The 19,618-nt window shown below is 37.5% G+C and overlaps 1 protein-coding gene across 1 annotated transcript in view; it reads right to left on the bottom strand.

Annotated features, from left to right (window-relative positions):
* LOC120634147 (equilibrative nucleoside transporter 1) overlaps positions 1-19,618 on the bottom strand; it is a 53,350-nt gene that overhangs the window by 28,877 nt on the left and 4,855 nt on the right. The gene's annotated exons all lie outside the window — the stretch shown is intronic.

Genomic DNA, 19,618 nt, shown 5'->3' with positions numbered 1-19,618 from the left:
AGCAGCCCCCGCGATGCGCCTCCACTTGTTCCGATCTTCAGCGTTTCTGGAACATTGGACTATGGAGGTTTGTGTTGTAGCTTTAATTAAGTCTGTCCAACGCGTTGGTGATCGACCGCGTGACCGTTTGCCTTACACTTTCCCCTGGACAATAAGTCGTTCCATGGAGTGCTTATTCCTAGTTATGTGTCCAAAGCTTTAAGGCATGCCGGTTCTCTTACGGTTTTATCCTTCATCGTTAAAGCAAGTGATACTTGTATTGCTTCAATTAAAAGCTCACACAGTATGAGGTCCAAGCCGGAGACCGGCAGAAAGGGAAGCCGAGGGCCTTATATACGACTTCTACGATGTCATAAATGTACACAGCAATTGTAGTAATTGAATCTTGAATTGTAAGCGGTTGTAGTACGACGATTGACGTCGTTTATCTCGTTACTAGTTAACTCCATACAGTGACCGCTGTAACGGATTGCCTGTGATAAGGGCCCTTTATTATTATAGCTACTGTTTTTTTTGTATGAGATTAAGAAAGAGATAATTAATTCTGCGGTGATAGCTTAGTGTAACGGTTTCACTCTCGGGGGGGATTCAGTTCGAATCCCAGCACGCACTTCTACCTTTCTAAGTTATGAGCGTTTTCAGCAAACAAATATCACATGCTTTAACGGTGAAGGAGGAGTTAATGAAACCTGCATGCCGGAGCCACAAAAGGTTCCCTAAGTTTTTTATATTCATCAGTCATCTTAGTTCCCATAACACAAGCTATACATAGCTTACTTTGGGGCTAGATGGCGGTGTGTGTATTGTCGTAGTATATTTATTATTATTATTATTATTATTATTACTATTATTATTATTATATAAGGCGGGTGAAGTGGGACCAATCCACAATTGGCAAGCGTAGTGGGCTAAGGCTTAAACTCTTCTGAGTCTTGAAGGAGACCTGCGCTCTATAGTAAGGCTAGAAAATTTAATGGTTACCTACTGGGGGCAGATACCTAGGGGCATCTATAACCATTGTTTCGGAGCGCTGGATCATCGAACGCGGTGCGTAACTGTTACGATCGTGTGGATTGCGCACCGAATCATTTGTTTGTTAAATTGCTACTGTTCTACCGTACGAAAATTCTACCAATTCTATTTTTAATATGGCTCATATGACTGTAGGTACTTCACTGTTATTATGATCAAATTTGACCATTCTTTTCTATTCCTTTTCGTTATTAGGTGAATGATGTTGAAGCAACGTTTAACACATATATCCATTTATATGTGACAACACAACTTATGTTATTTTAGTCTGTTTTGATAGAACAAGCGGTGTATCAAGATGTCTTCACGCTCTGCTAGCACAAGACGACGAAGTTAGGTCATCTGTTTCGTAGAGCGCACCGCACAGTCTGTCGCTCCGCCCGCACAAAATTCGATCGTCTGTATATGCTTTTAGTGATGCAATCGTTGAGGCCAAGAGGATTACAATTTGTGTTTATTAAGTAAACTGTGTTTGATAGTAATTGATTTGTTTAAGCTTAAGATGTTGACATAAATTGGACAATCCACTGTGAGTCAATAATACAGCTATATACCTACGTTTTCTTTAGTTACTCGCTGTCGCCTCCGCGTTGACAGTCTACGTTTATTTCGGTTTCTAACAATTCCAGTAGGAAACTTTTGTTATCTAGGAATAAAAAGGAGCCTTTGTTACTCTGTGCCATTTTAACTAATTTAATATATACAGGATGATTCGTTATTAAGTGAGGCACTAAGGAACCACAAACAAACAAATACTATCGCGTTTATAATATTAGTAAAGATAAATAAGGATTACAATATATAGTAAAAACTGTTATTTAGTCCCGGTGGGTCTGTCTGTCTGTCTGGGTATCTGTATGTAATATGTTACTTCCCAGTTATCAATTGAGCTGTAGTTTTACATGGATGAAATTTTAATCGGATGCAAATGCAATACTATAAGAACTTACGAGATGGAGCCGAGAGGTGACAACGGGTACTCTATTGTAAAATTTTACAACCCCATCAAGTTTGAAATCGTTTGATTCCTCGTGAAAATGAAGGCACATAAGATTAGAGATATTAGATTTTTGAATTTTTTTAGATTCAAATATAAGTAATTAAAAGTTTTGTTCTAAGCTGAAACCTAACTATATGAAGGCACAACTTGGAACTACTACTTAAACTAAACAACAAGAAAAAATAAAATTAAAGTTGAAACAAAAAATAAACACTTCAATTTACAATTCCTAAAGTAATATGGAATAGTGCTTAATAATTTGCTGCTGATGATTCAAGTTATTGATCCTTGATCCTTACTTATATTATAAATGCGAAAGAGTGTTTATTTGCCCTTGCTTTACGTCCTAACCAAGCAACGAATAAACTTGATTTTTTGGAAAGAGTTAGTTGAAAGGACGGATAGTAACAGGCTACTTTTAATGCCAGGAATGGTTACCAAAGTATTCGTAAATAAAAAGCACGGACGAAGACCGCGGGCCGCAGCTTGTTAAAATAGAAAATAAATAAAAATCTTCAATAACCATAACAAATTTCACGGTTTTTGCACATTACTAATTTAACTATTGAGTTAATTTTGATTATCAGCGACTAAACAGAAGGCTGTTTAAAAAAATTGCAAATGGTTTATTTTTACTTAGCATCAGCTGTTCGTAGTGGGTTAGAATCTAAAAAAACTAATACTTTTTTTTTCTGAAATAATGTTTCCATTTTGTTTGACTTCTGGGTTCAGCTGTATTTGGCGAATAAATCATTTATAAACAATTAAGAATAATATTTATAAAAAAACTGGTACTGGATTTGATTTGAAGCAAAAACTGAATAACTTCAAATTCTTTTCCTTTCATCCCTAACTATAAAGTAATATAAAAAGCTGTCAGGTAAAGTTCTTAGGCATACTTTCTCCAAGAGAACAATGGCTCTGGTGAAGCGTAAAGTTCAATAAAAACAACGGTAAGAAGCCTTTTCTCGGAGAGTTATTTCAGATTTCTTGATCACGATGTTGGCACGATGAAAGTACACAACAGCTGTGGACTTGGTGAATACGTGATGTATTCTGTAACAACGGCCTTTTTAAAAAATAATGGTAAACTAAGGGATATTCTGTACAAATGTTAGCATTCCAAAATCGGAAGTTACACAGAGATCTTGACTGCGGAAATAGGATACAATAGATCGTGCTCTGTGCATTCCTTGTGGTTCGTCGGGTTAGCAATTGGGTTTAACGTAACTATCAAATACAGCTAAGCAGTTATTTCACTAAAGCCCGTTTTAACTAAACCTACGCATCGCGTAACTTGAATGCTTTATGATTTAGGCGATGTCTATAGAAAAAAGCGTTTCACCAACTCTTAGGTGTTAACTATTGGTGAATTGGTAGATGTATGCCTAGGGAGCTCCTTAGATGAGGCGTTACTTATTTAGGCATTGCTTTGTTCCTCATTACTGAAAGTGCAACCCAACGACTTTTGGCATCTTGTAAGAATAAAGCCTTATTCTTACTGGAGGCCGTTGGGGACCTCCCTGGACCAGTTACAAACGTTGTCAAAGTCAAACATTTCTTTATGCAAACAGGCATAAAATTGTGGTCCTCTCCTATAAGTGAAAGGTCTGTGATTCGATCCTAGGCAGAGGGAATTTGGGATTTTAAAATTTTTGAACTCCCTGTCTGCTGCTATTTATTTGTTGGATTTATATAACTGCCTTACAGGTTTGCCTGCTATCATATTAGGCAGTAGCATCCCTTACCACCAGGTGAGATTGCGGTCGCTCACTTACAGTATCGTGTTTCATACTGGTTTATTTTTTTAGTAGGCATTTTCTTGTAACAAAACATTGTTATTCTTAAAAAAATTGTTTTTACCGTCTGATAAGTGGACACGAGCGCGTTCGTTCAAATAGTGCCAGCAGCGTCTTACTAATCACTTACATTCACAATGACTAGTTTGAGCCTTCCACTATGGTGTTAAGGTTTAATTTCGCTCGTACCATCGTAGTTTAGGTAAAAACATAGGCGTTACGACAACTTATCGATGCCCCGTCAATAGTCTCATTAACAATATAAATTCATTACTTAGTAAATGCGTACTGTTAGGTACCATTAGCTACACTGTTATATTGATTCAATAATGTTAACTTAACACGATGTAAGTAGATAGATCTATGAAAATGTTTACATTCCAAAGTGATTCAGAGATCGGAGTGACAGCGGGGCATAGGTCGCTATTGTTTGCGCGCTGTGCATTCCTTGTCGGTTTATCAATTGGAACCGAACTACGACGGTTATGCAATTATTCTACGAATTTATTCTCACTAATGGCTTAAGGAAGCGGTAATAGCTCATTGGGAAGGAGCTTGACTTCACTTTCGGGGGGCTTAGTATGAATCCCAGCACGCACCTCTATTTTTTTCTAAGTTAAAATTAATTAATTTAATTAATTTTGATTATCAGCAACTAAATAGAAGGCTGTTAAAAAAAATTGCATATGGTTTATTTTTACTTAGCATCCGCTGTTTGTAGTGAGAAGACTCATCATGCCGGTGCGAAGTCGCCACATGAGTTTTAAGTAATTAAAATATCGCATGCTTCATCGGTGAAGGAAAACATCGTGAGGATACCTGCATGTCTGAGAGATCCACATAACGTCCTCAGAGGTGTGTGGAGTCCACCAATGCGCACTGCACCAGCATGGTGGAATACGGCCTTAACCCTTTCATTGTTGGAGCCGGTAATGGGTTGTTGTGATGATGAATGGCTGAAGAGTTTGTAGACCCCCAACTCGAATAGCTGGGCAGAGGACATTAAATAAGCCGCAAGCGATACAAGACCGTGGAATTTGGAACTCCCTACAAAAGAACGTCCATTGGTTGACATGCTTGTGATGATGATGAATGAGCTTGAACTTATGATGACTTTAACCGGGTATTCACTGGACAAATCGCCGCGCAATATCACCATGTAGCGCGACGAGTGACGACACTTCGGGTATTATACGCTTACTTGGTATTCTACTACTCATTATTTAAATTCAACAGCTTTAATATCTTTTCGCACATTTATCTCAATCTCTTAATCAGTAGCTCTTTTTGTAATTTTTATTTTAAAACATCTTGTTTGTTTTACCGAAAAAGCTCTATGCTTTTTAGGTTTGAGAGCTTGCGTCTTGACAGACAATACTTTCTATCCCGATAATACTAAAGGTGCCCGCGGGCAAATTGTTGTAGTATTAAATATTAATATAGAGTTTAACAAGTGCAGTTGGCTTCGAGTGTACCGCAAATAATAAAATCGATGAATTAAATACCGTTTTAATGGCAATTAATATTGTGGGCGTAACTGAAACCGAATACCACTAACAATAGCTGTACCCTTAGTATAAAATACATTCGCAATCGATGAGACGGTTACGAATATCGAACATGGCAGAGCGTTTGATATAGTCGCCGGTGCGACGTCGCCTTTGAACCCTAACGTACATCGGTTCTCCGAGCTACGTGCCCCACCCATTGCCACTTCACCACTTCACCACTTCAGCTTCGCTAATTATAGCTAGTAATAGTAGTAATTCTTCTCAAAAAGTAAATGTTTGTCGGGTGGTAGGCTTTGGCCGTGGCTAGTTACCACTCTACCGACAAAGACGTGCATCTAAGCGATTTAGTCTTCCGGTGCGATGTCGCGTAGAAACCAATTAGGGGTATGACTACCGTAATCCCTAACAGGTAAGCCCGCTACCACCTTAGACTGCATCATCACTTACTACCACGTGAGAGTTGAGCTTGTAGTGGAATAAAAAAAATCACAAAGATTAAATCGCACAGATAGACAAATTCATAGGAAGTGCTGCGTATTTAAAAATATATCTCGCAATAACAAGGCCATTTCCGAGCGCATATCAAAGGCGCTGACATAAACTATTTTATTAAAGAATATCCCGTGCCTGCAGTGCATTATGCAACGGACGTCGCTTTTCTAACTACCAGCACAAATATATTCCTGAACTTGGCATTTACATTGCTAGTTGCAACTGCTCCGCGTTTATTTATGCTGGAAAAATCTGTACTTGATTACAATCAGAGTTTATTGGGACAATGGAGTCGTAACTTGTTTATTATGAAAATTACGCTTAATTTACATCACTCCGCGAAAAGCAGGAAAATCTGTATGGTGCACTTTATAATTACTTTAATCGTTAACTGTTAAAGTCTTAACAATTATTCATTGTTAAGTCAAAAGTTTTTACAAAAGTTATAGGTCTCTTTATTACCTAAAACTTTGTCATTCAATTTTTTTTCCAAAAGGCTTGTAGTTTAGCCGGAAATCGAGATACACCGTTTTCACCGATACAAACTCACCCCCCTTCCACTTCCCGACCTCAGATCGCCCGTAAATTACTTTCCTTTAATTTATGGTATTTTCACGTTCTTTTTCAACGTGTTTCATCCTACTACAATTTTTTTTCACTTTTAACCATTTTCGAAATTATCGATACTGGTCTACTTGTAAAGTAAAGTAAAACTAGTATTCTAAAGTGTTGAGGATACTCCGGTGTCGGAGCGAAACGTGCGTAGAGGTTTCATTGCCGAAGATCTGTGTATTGAGTATAAAGATTGAAGAATGTTTAAATTAAACCATACAAATTTTCCTGCTTTTCGCGGAGTGTAGCAAATCAAGCTTTATTTTCATAATATATCATGGGATTCCTCAAAGAAACCCTGCTTTTATCCTAACCTAACTTGTTTCTTCCATGAAGACGAGACCTTTAAAAAATGAATTAAGTATTTATGTGTTTTTTTTTTTTTTTGTTTTTTTTTTTTTATATTCATAAAAATATTAAACAGTTATCTTAGTACCCATAACACAAGCTACGCTTACTTTGGGGCTAGACGGCGACGTGTGTCGTAATATATTTATATAATAAATCCTGCTTTAATTTTCTTCAAAACCAGAAACAGCAACCAGGTCGCCGTAAAATAACGACAATCGTTTTATCTTATTTATACCCGTGAAAAGCCGCTATCGCTACTAAAGTACAAGCAAACAAACATTCGCCTTAATTACAAAATTAGTACGCATTTGCAAAACAAATTAGCATGATGGGATGCGGAGGTGCTAAAACAATAACGCTTTTGAAAAAGTGTGCGATGCGCATTGACCTGTAGCCGCCTGGACTACTTTTGAATGCCCCTTTCCTAGAGAGTCCTTATTCCTTCGCAGTGTTTGGACTTGGAACGATTCCAAAGTTCGTGCACAAAAGGAACTATTATGTAGGCCTACTGTCAACTTTTAATTAACGCTCCAGTGAGATTTCCGATGCTGTTCAATTTCTGTACCTACCTCCTTATCTACTACGGCCCATTGATTTTTAGGTCGAGATCTATAGAGTGTAGATACTCTGACTTGCTCAGACTTGCGAAAGAGTTAAAGCGAGACAAAGGAAAAACTAGTTTTCTACAAAAATCTCTTCTGTTAGATAATTAATTATATAGTTGCACTACCTCAAACAGAATAGCTTTTGCTCCAAGTTTAGTATTAGATAGAAGCATTTATTCGTTATTTCGTGGAACTCCATGAAATATTATGAAAATAAAGCTTTATTTTAACAGCCGGTTCGATTCCCACAACTGGAAAATGTTTGTGTTTATATGTATATTATAAGCATTTATGTAAATTATTCATAAATTATATTCATCAGTTATCAAAGCACCCATAACACAAGTAAAACTACTTTGGGGCTAGATGGCGATGTGTGTTTTGTCGTAGTATATTTATTTATTTATTTATTTGCTAAACTCCGCAAAAAGCGGGAGAATTTGTATGGTGTAATTTATAGTTTCTTCAACCCTTATACTCCACACCAAACAGATCTTTGGCAATGTACCCTCTACGTACGTTTCGCTCCGAGACCGGAGCATCCTCAGGAGATGCTGACTTTACAATGAATAATTGTTAAGGAGATGTTGACTTATATCTAAGTTTAGTTCTTGTCTTAGCAAATTGTAATTTTTGTTAGCTTCATGCAATTTGTGAATGTATAATAACTAGTTTGTCATGTAATTTGAGTGTTTCTAGATTGTCTTGTTTTAACGATTAATTAAAACATCGTGAGCATAGTGGACTACGAATATACCATTCTCATTCTGAAAAGATACCTGTGCTCTATAGACTATAGTAGGTCGGTCATCATGTCAACCGATATGCGTCCACTGCTGGGCATAGGTCTTTTGTAGGGAGTTCCAAATTCCACGGTTCTGTGCCGCTTGGATCCAGCTGCTACTTGGGACGTGCTTAATGTCGTTTGTCCACCTCGTTGGGGGTCGACCAAAGCTGCGCTTACCAGTTCGGGGCTGCCATTTCAGCACCTTGGGACCTCAACGTCCATCCTTTCTCAGAACTATGTGCCCGTAATCGAAGTAGGACGGTAAACGATTGATAAAATACACTTTGTTAGACAGAAAAACTCAAGTCTGTCGTCGGGTCGGACATAAATCCTCCATTCAAAGGAATCACGTGTTAATATCAGCCGTTCGTGTAAAACGTAAAGTCCAATTCTGCAATGTGACGAGCAGATGCCAATGCCATGCCGCAGCACAATGCTCGCGTACCCTAAATACTAATAGGTTAGTGGGGCGCTATCTCAATGAAGAGTGCGCGTCAACCCTATTTTCCTTTTCTGAATTTAAAAATTCTAAATTCAAAATGGTCTTTTATTTCAATTGAAAAGCTTAAATATATGTAATTTCAATTAGTAAAAACTTAAAGATAATTACAAAGTAACATTAATATTTAGAAAAAAAAATAAGCCGTTTAAATGTTCACTCATGGGCATGGTACCCAAAATGCTGGCGCTATTGCCCCTTTGAATTGCTACTTAGCCGTTGGGCTAAATAAGCGCCAGCTCTGGGGTAACCAGATGTCAAGACCAATTCATAAATTCAAAATTAATATATTTCAAGTAGGCCTACTTTATAAGCACTTTAGAAACGTCATGTCAGTCTGTTTGTAGTGACTCTACTACCGCTTCGGAAGTCAGATTCTGCCGTCGCCGGAAACTCGGCAGATTGCACTTTTTTGAAACCATTTTATAATCTTCAGATTTTATATTATCTTGTGAGAGATTAGAGCGGAGCGTCCAAGTCTACTTGTCGTTATGTAAGCAGCCTTGTAGTTACATTATTGAATAATAATATTTTTTCACTAGACTAGTAGAGCTATTTTTACAGAGCAAGTTTGGGGATACTTCCCCAAACGTGCTCTGTTCTAGGACATGCAAGAAACACATCCTGCAACCTGCTGCCCTGTGACCGTCTATCTGAGGAGTACGAGGTTAAGCCACATGTGCCTGTAATTACACCGGCAACCTCGTCCTTTAGACCGGAACAGCATTATAACAATGCTACTCAGCGGCAGATATAACTCCCACGGACGAGCTCCGTCACAATAACTTCTACTCCTATAATACTGCATAAATTAAAATTAAAGGTATTATGATCAAATCACAAAGGAACACTTACGCTTTAATAACGTTACCTACTCGTTAACTAGCTACTGCTTTTAGTGCAAAAATAATGAAGAATGGAAAATAGAGTGAGCAACGTATTCAAGAAGGTATTGTGTGTGACAAGTTAACATTACAAATGAACGCATACGCTAACGTGGCGTTACACTAAAACTTGCATCACGAGGTGCCTACCAATCGCGCCTTCGTTCGTTAACCTAGCTACTGCTTTTAGTGCATAGATACGGAAGAATAGAAAATAGATTGAGCAACGTATTCAAGAAGGTATTGTCTATGAAAAGACAAAATAACAAATGAACGCTTATGCTAACGTGGCGTTGCACTAAAACTTGCATTAAGAAGTGCCTACCAACCGCGCCTTCGAGCACCTGCCTTTATTGCAAAAATACAGAAGAATGGAAAATAAAGTGAGCAACGTATTCAAAAAGGTATTGTCTATTACAAGATAAAATAACAAATGTACGCTTATGCTAACGTGGCGTTACACTAAAAATTGCATTAAGAGGTGCCTACCAACCGCGCCTTCGTTCGTTAACCTAGTTACTTGCCTTTAGTGCAAAAATACGGAAAAATAGAAAATAATGTAAGCAACGTATTCAAGAAGGTATTGTCTATGACAAGATAGTATTACAAATGAACGCTTACGCTTACGTGGCGTTACAATAAATCTTGCATTAAGAGGTGCCTACCAACCGCGCCTTCGTTCGTTAACCTAGCTACTTGCCTTTAGTGCAAAAATACGGAAGAATAGAAAATAGAGTGAGCAACGTATTCAAAAAGGCATTGTCTATGCGAGGCGCTATTGTGCGTTGAAAGGATCAAGTGTTCTTGAACCCTTGTGGTTGCAAAGAAATTCTGCGCCAAGGAAAATGGATGTTACTTGTACCTACTAGTACTCCTTATTCCCGATTGAGTTGCTTGGTCCTCGATAGTTCAAAGAAAAGTTCCCAAAGCTTTATCATTAGGAACTAATAATAATGAAACGTTTTGTTTATGCTCATTACTATGAGTCATTGGCATGCTAAGGCGCGGCAATAACCTAGTGGATTTCAGCCACCATCTCGGGGAGACCGAAATCGATATCCAAAACGCACCACCGGTGCACCGTGCAAAGTTATGTGCGTTTTGTACATATCGCTTGCTTTAGCGGTGAGGGAAAATAGAGACTATAAATCCGCCAGCAACCTTCTTCTTTATAACATGTCTGTCCTTTTGTATATCATTGTTTTGTTTGTTTACCTACCTTCATTTTAATGTATTTTGTTAAGTTATTTTTAATTGTAATGGACACAGGGGTAGTAATACTACTCTTAAAAGAAGGCTTCAGCGATATATTGATACCACTTTGTTTCTTACCGAAATTAACTTTTTTTTTTTTTTTTTCTTTAATGCGTGGTAGTCCGTTCTTGTTTTGAGATGAGGCCCGTGATCTGTAGTGGGCCGATATTGGGTAGCTAATGATAATGATGTACACACTACGCCCAAAAACCATCCCTTCGGCTCACCACCCTTATTACCCCACCAACCCGGCCCACTATATTGAAATTCCCTTAAAAAACCATAGTATGTTAAAATAGCTTGGAACCAGTAGGGCTAGCATGCGTGCCGCGAGATAATTGTCTACCCATTACTCATATTTTTTCAAGCGCGATAGACGAGATGATGGGTAAACATAACTGTTCGTGGTGGCGCATGCTAACCCTATTTTAGATGGGCATTGGATTAACCCTATTTTAATCGCGGAAAAACATACGGTTCCCACATTATTTAAAAATCAAAAAGAACAAAAGCAGACATAGAAGCGGGCAACAGCAGTCTCATAAAATCCTTTACACGCGAAATTTACATATTAAACAGCGACCTTAATTCCTCTATGCAGTTTGCAGTGAACTCCAATACGCTTCCAATACCGGCGGGAAACTTTGTGAAATGACGTCATTTACTTCCCAACTCGCGTGTATATTGATTTGGTAGGTACAAAATAGATAACTGCCTCGTTGGTGTAGTGGTTAACGTGTTTGACTAAGTCTTGGTTTCGATTTATGAATCGAACTTATAATTATTTGAAGACCTCCCTGGGGCAATAGTGAGCTCTGGGGCAAAAGTGAGCGCTGTGAATTTAAGTTGGAGGTTCCTAGTTCGATTCCCGGCAGAGGCAGTTTGGGAATTCATTATTTCTGAATTTTCTCTAGTCTTTATCTTGTGGGAGGCTTTGGCCGTGGCTAGTTACTACCCTACCGACAAAGATGTGCCTTCAACAAAGCGCTTCACTTTGGAATCTCCAATTTGGTATTGACATGCAAACAAACTGACAGATAAAAAGACGAAAAACTGAGTTATCCTTAAACCTTTCGAGAAACAAGAACTTTCAAAAATATTCTTAGTGCCCTTTTGTAGGCCTTCCTTACACTAGGTTTCACTTTTACATTATATCTGTAAATACTGTAGTTGGTTAAGAAAGCTTTTGTCTAGAAAACAAAAGACAAGAACATTAATTTGTCCGCTAAATGAATTAAGTCGTGTAATAAGAGCATTATTGTGCTGTAACGCAACATTTAAACGCAACATGTCGTGTATACAGATCGTTAAAGTTTGCGGATCAATTCACAATAAGTAATAAAAAAACTTCCCTCATTGGCATAAGGTTTTGAGTACTAATTTATGTTAATTTACACAATTTTAGTTTAAGTAAGTCTGTGTGGTAGGTTTATTTTAAAGGTCTCGTAAAATTTTGCCGTAAAAATGTTCGTAAGGTGTAATCTCTTCACTAGACGAAAACGCCTGTCACTACTTATAGGAAGGAGTATTGCGTTACTGTTCGAAAGGTAGGTATCTTACAAAATTCTAGGAAACTGAAGTTTATGTAAGCTGAAGATGTGTTCAAAGGGCAATATAAAAGCATTCAAGCAACCTCACAAGCAACCATGGAGTGCCGTGAAATAGATTTACTTTTCAAAAAGTCAAAGTTAAATATTTCTTTATTCAAATAGGCACATAGATGGCACTTTTGATGCGTTATTATATACAAAATGTGTACATAGCAGTGAGTAGTGATGACGATAACTACAATCGTAAACTTAAAACTAAAGCTACGAGGGTTCCAATCGCGCCCTGGTCTAAGAAGAAGCCTACAACAAACTTAGCCGGGTTTTGTTTCTTTAAACAAGAGATCGACATGTTTTTAGAGAATAACGCATTTGTCTAGGAGGCTACGGCCGTTGGCTGGTTGCCACGGTTTTAACAAAAATATGCGTTTAATAAATATTTAGCGTTCCGGTACTATGTCGCGTAGAAAACGATTAGGTACATGAGTTTTTCAATATTTTAGGGTATGGTATAAAATCCATCATCAACTGCACCATCACTTAACTATACTTAGTGGATTACAAAAATAAAGAAATAAGCATACGTATCAAATTATTAACGTTGATAGGTCAGTTTGTACAGTTATTCTGATGCATACCAAAAAAGATACTACTATGTAAAACAACTCTTGAACTATGACTTCATAAAGGTGGCTACTAAATGATGCTATGTTTATTCTTAAACAGGTTTAGAGTGAAAGGAACGTGTTTGTCGTTGGGATATATTTGTACCTCAGATGAAATCTTAATTTTATATGCATTGTTTGTAAAATCAACCGCAACCATTTTCGAGACTTCGGACCCGTACTAGGTTCGATTCCAAAAACCTTTAAGTATTGGCGTAAGTCTGGGTTAAAAAATCGGATTTACAATTGAACAATGCGAAGGGTCTTCCAAACACCCAAAGACCAAAATATCACTACGAAGGCATTCAGTACGTGCCGAGTCTTGGAAGTAACCGAAGCCCGCCTTTCGACATGAGCCGGCGGCCGCTTGAAAAGCGCGTTAAATATTTTAGCGATCTATCTAAGTATACTCGTATATCAGTATTTATTACACGTAGTAACTCATCATGGTTAAGAAAGGTTAGCCTCAGAACCGCGGCAACAGATTGGCTTGGGAGTCTTAATTAGTCACGTATTTGTATTCAAATTGTAGCCTCGAAAATAAATTGAAGTGGAACATGAATAGGTTAGCTTCAAGTATTCACATGTAACGTGAACGCGGCGGTAGCCTAGTGGCTTTACTTTAGAGAGACTGAGTTGGATACCGCGCACGCACCTCTACCTTTTCTTAATGATGTGTATTTTAAGAAACTTTACATATCACTTTGCTTTTCGGTTAAGGAAAACATCGCCAGGAAACCTGCATACCTGATAGTTCTCTATAATGTTCTCAAAGACATGAAGTCCACCAATCCGCACTTGCGATAGCGTGTTGGACTACGGCCTAAACCCTTCTAAATCTGAGAGGAGACCCGTTGGTCCGATTAGTGACTATGTGTATAAACATCAATAACAGATGTAGTACGAGTACAAGCTATACTTATAATGTACTATGTACTACTATGTGTGTATTATGTACTACTTACTTTACTGACAAACTTTAAAGTTAAACTCAAACTTACTACTACTATAAACGCGAATGTTTAGATAGATGTTGGTTATTCATCAACCAAGAAAGGCAGGATAAAACGGTAAAAAAAACTCGGTAAATTCGTAACATACAGAAATCGTGTATATAACTCAATTTTATAACATCAAAAACCACTCCATTTTAGGACTACATAAAGTGCAATACAGCCAAATTAATTTTCGATTGCCACTATAACGAGGAGTTGTGAGGACTACTGAATTCAGAAAAAGGTTCTGAGGCTTCAAGTTATCAAAATATAAATAATAAAACAATTTATGAATTGTAGAAACATAATCATAACTGCGCATTCACATTCTGTTCTGTTGAAGAGAATGCAACGCTCGTTCAAATTGCGTGCAATCAATCCAACTGCACAATCAATCACAGATGTCAGAAAGAAATAAAACAATGAACTAAAGGAAATAACCATTTTGTCTCATCTTCAATTATTTTCACGTAGGTAGTAGGCCTTCTTTAATACTTAAAACCGAATTACCCGATTTAATAATCACATAAGTGTCATTTGGAATTATTTCATTTCATCATCATCGTCTCTTCAACCAATTCAACGTGTACTACTGGGCAATTCGTCTTTTGTAGGAAGTTCCAAAATCCACGATTCTGGGCCGCTTGATTCCAGCGGCTCCCAGTGACTCGTCTGATGTAGTGTATTCACCTCATTGGGGGCCGACCAACGCTGCGTGTACCTATTCCAGCACCTTGGGACCGCAACGTCAATGTGAGCCGAAGTATTCCACAAGGTATTGCATTTATTTCAGACTACAAAGGTCCAAGTGTTAGTAATTCACAATAAACCTTATACGTATGTTAGTTAGTATAATTAATGTTACAACATACTAAAGCTGTCCAGTCGCTTTCAATACACTATCCTGCCTGTTAGCTAAAACCTTTAGAACAATATTGGAGCTGCTCTCGATCCTACGTTTGAGGGACGCGATATTTTTCTTTAACTGCAAAGAAGCCATCAACTTGGTTCACCGCAAACATACCAGACGCACTACAGAATCGAGGAAGTCCCAGCATTATCCTATGTCCCAGTATTATATTTCGGAATGTGAAAGAGTTCTAAAGTACTTTTAATTTAGTTTAGGTAGTACCCCATTCTAAGGTAAGGTTCTGCACATTTACGTAGTCGCTATTTCAATTACACGTACAACGTTTTTTGATTTTTCGTTTCTAAAAGATCTGGAACTAACTGCAGGCACACTGAGGTATTCTCTAATCTGAACAATCATTTCTAAACCTACTTCGCGGTTTGTAAACTTAGGAAAGTAGTGGAACTAATAACAGGGCCATCTTGCCATTATTAGTGTAAGTCAATTTTGTTTTTTAATTTCTAAGTACCTTTTTCACAATTTATATTTCGGAGAATGGGCTAAAGTACTATTAATCTAGTTTTAAGATTTTATACTAGATCTGCGAGCCATCGTATGGAATAACATTCCGGTATAGATCACTGACAGCCCTCTGTATGGAGCATGAATGTAAAAGATGAAACAAAAACGCACGTGCTGCCAGAGTGCACAACAAGATGAACTCAGAACATTCTTGGGATTCATGGAACCATTCCGGGAATTCCAAAGCAACCTGTGTGACCTTCCACGCTTCTACACTTGTTTAGACAGCTTAAATAACAATTTCGACTGAGATTATTTTCCACGTACAACAAGCAAGGATGATTTCTTGCCGATAATGGCCCTGGAAGTTTTGTACTGCCCTTTCAACTTACCTTACAACCTATAAAACGTACTCGTTATAATATCAAAGGAACCCTACGCTACCCTTAAGGATATCCTACCCTAATATAAAGGTGTATATGCGTCATTATCAATGATTACTAAGATGTATATTTATTACAGAAACTCGTAAAAAGCTAGTCAGTTTTGATTATCAGAATTGATTATTGGACATTCATTCAATCACATATTTCATCCTCAGCGGTAAACGTGCCATAACTCAATGGAACAGTAGGTACAGGTGAAAAATATTGCAAACAGAAATCTCTTGACTCGACGCTAGCTGATATAAAACATTGTAATACAAAACGTGCAAGCGTGTTTACAACACGTAGCACGTTATAGTTTATACTATCGCTACAATATGTATTGTTTGGTATTGCGCCTTTAATCTAGTCACCTTGAGGTTACTTGCTTAAAACAAGGCTATTAAGATAAAACTAATTTTTAAAAAACGACTTCATTACTTTTTGAACGTCTTATGGCGCGTTAGGGAAATAGATGAGATTTAATTTGCCACAAAAACCAACACCCTTAAGTTAACTTTGACATTATTTTTGACATTGTACACTTACAATTGTCAAAGTCTGCGGGCTCATTCCGGTGATTTAATTGATTCAACTCTCAAAATCTCAAATTTTAATGTTGAGTGAAAATGATCTGCAAAAATACTCTTTAAACGTTAAATATTTTTAAAACGATATCAGTAAACGAAGTTCACTATTAATGATCAATAAATAAGGGGTTTCCTTATATGAGCATAGACTGGGTTGATTGACTGCTCGAATTCGATCTCGTACTTAGCAGGGAGGAGGGAAGCGATCGGGGGACGCGCGGGCCATCTTTCTTTGTTTCTTTTACACGTGCAAGATTGTTAAAGACCGTTCTGTCATGTCATTCCCATATCAATTTGTTTGCCAAAACCAGTTTTATCATAGTAAATATGGTTAATTTTGAAACCAGCACCGCTTTATCTATCTAAGTATTGCCCCACATCTGAGCGCAGTCATCTTTCTTATGGGAAAGAAATATAAATTGGAATTTAAGAGTCTTACAAATAAACGTGGCATAACGTCGAAATAGTTGTCAATCTTTCATGTGTCAGAGCGTGAAAGTCTCTGCAAAAATTTTACATAACAAATCTTTTTGCATGGTTAAATGGCATTTTTTGCATATTTAACGAGTAAACCAACTTTCGACAAGTTTGAATATTGTACAATGAACGTATTATTCAGAAGTACAATGATTATGACATCAATTTCGATACGGAACGAAGTTGATCGCGTCATCTCTCTAAATACCTTGGCCGGATGATTAGGTTATCAGTGCTAAGTGCTGTGATGACCATTCTGAAAATTTTAGCTAGCTAGCTATCATCTGTTATTTTTTTTTTGTTAGTTCACAAAATAATTACAGATTACGTCTTTGCCTGTAAGAACAGACTAGTCTATGAGCGACCAATCTTTACAAATTATGTTACACTAGCTGGGCCCCGCAGTGTTACCAGAGGTGAATAAGTCGTTTGTTTGCTTTGTTTGGTGATATTTGGTGTAAAAATACAAATGTATGATGAAATATATATGAATGAATGTGTTATAAAATGTAAATGTTCCTGAATTTCCCATTGTGGATTATTTTAGGACCAAAAGTAGCCCATGTTACTCTTCGTCCTTTTAACTAACTAGAGACCAAAATTCAAGTCTATTTATTGGTAGCTCATTTAGGGCGTGAAGTGTGAACAATCTAACAAATAAACATATTTTGTTTTTCTATTTGTGATTATGTGTGGGCCTATATACCAGGCAACACTGGTACAAATAAACAAACAAGTAGTAAGTGTGGATGAATTGCATTTTTTTTGAACTTTTGAATTCTTTTAGATAGACTTATAAAGTGCGTAACCAAATTTAAACTTTGGACAACCTCACCCAGTAGTTAACAATGTATTTACGTTTATATGGAATACCCCAGACTTTCAACTTATAACTTTACATGCCCTACTTTTAAATTATGGCACAATGCCACAAAGATTCACGTTTGAATCTTATTTGCAGTATCTTGAGTCATCTGCAATCTCTGTTACCCTTAGTACAGGTTCGGACATGACAACGTTGATGATTTTGTGAATTTCGATACTTTAACGTCAGAGTTATATTCTATACCCAGTGGCGTGCACATCATAAATGCACAAAAGCACTGCATACCCTGAAATTTTTGTATGACACATAAATGCAAAGGATTTTTCCATTTTATGGCACCTTTCTTCTTTATGCATACCCTGGTCAAAAACCCAGTGCACGCCACTGTGTCTACCTTAGCAATTTTTGATTATAAAGTCAACATCTGAGGATGGTCCCGGTCGGAGCGCAACGTGCGAAGCGAGTTATGAAAATTATGTTACGAAAATTAAGCTTAATTTGCTATACTCCGCGAATAGCAGGAGAATCTGTATGGTGTAATTTATAATTACTTCAATCCGTATACTCCACACCAAGGATTGCCGAGGATCTGTTTGGTGTGGAGTATACGGATTGAAGTAATTATAAATTACACCATAAAGATTATCCTGCTGTTCGCGGAGTATAGCAAACTAAGCTTCATTTTCATAACATATTATGGATTTCCGCAAAGTAACGCCTGCTTCTATCCAATACGTGCGAAGGGAGTATATTTTAAAAGACCTGTCTGATGTGGAATATAACGAATGAAGAAATTATAAATTGCACTGCACAGATTTTCCTGGCTTTTACGATTAAAAGCAAAGAGCATAATGCTCATTGTAAACAATTTGGCTGCCTTATAAAGTTCTTAATCGAGCACACATTTGCTAATCACTGTTGGTATTTACTTCTAAGCCATACAATTTAGAACAACTTTTCAATTATATAAGTTTCATAGAGATGTGCCATCTTCAAACTTATATATGTGTGGCTTCAGAACGAAAACAATTGTGTTCATTTGATTATGTCTTTACAGTATTGATACTAACGAAAACTATCAACGATATCGAATTAAGCTAACTCTCACTAGCGGATGCTGCTGTTATCAGATTTTATTTTGCTTTTCGTGAGCCCTGAATGACATCTGACACACACGGGTCAGGTACAATGTAGTTTTGAACATTGAGCTATCGTTCTTACCTAAAGAGTTCGGCTAGAACTTACCCGTCCGGAAGGTAAACAACGGGTTCCCGGGCATCTTGTTAAGCAAATAGACATGCTGTGATAGTTTTTAGTTCGATTACACCCCCCTTTCATAGGGTGTAGTCCGATACACGCAGTCTTGCCCAAAGGATGGAGTTGATAAAGCTTTTCCACCACGGGAAAAAAAAACCAAGTCGATGATGACACCCGAAGCATATTGATATTGAGTAAAATCATTTCGTAGTATTGATATATAATATACTAGCTGTTGCCCGAGGCTTCGTACGCGGCTTATTAGTTTTTCATGAATCCTGCGGGAACCGTACATCCGTGTGAATCTGTGAAATGGCACGCTTATTTCTGCCGCCAAGCAGTTATGCCGTGTTCCGGTCTAAAGGGCGTGGTTGCAGATGTAATTACAAGGTCATGAGGCTTAACACCTACTCCCCAGAATGATGGGCATCGGTTGCCTTGTAGGACATGGTTAAATAATATATGTTTAGCAGTGGTAGTATAAAACGGCAAAAATCCTCCTGCTTTACGAGTTATATATCAATTTTATGGTAGGCAGTGCTTTTGTGCATGTATGAAGTGCACGCCACTAATGTGTAGTAAAAAACGCGGATAAACTTCATCTATTCCCTGAGTTTTTAGTCTCCAGCCTGTGCTAG

This window comes from Pararge aegeria, chromosome 23 (assembly GCF_905163445.1).
Source record: "Pararge aegeria chromosome 23, ilParAegt1.1, whole genome shotgun sequence".
In the NCBI taxonomy this organism is placed as follows: Eukaryota; Metazoa; Arthropoda; class Insecta; order Lepidoptera; family Nymphalidae; genus Pararge; species Pararge aegeria.
The sequence above is the reverse complement of the archived record's forward strand: the minus strand, read 5'-3'. Positions and strand labels throughout refer to the sequence as shown.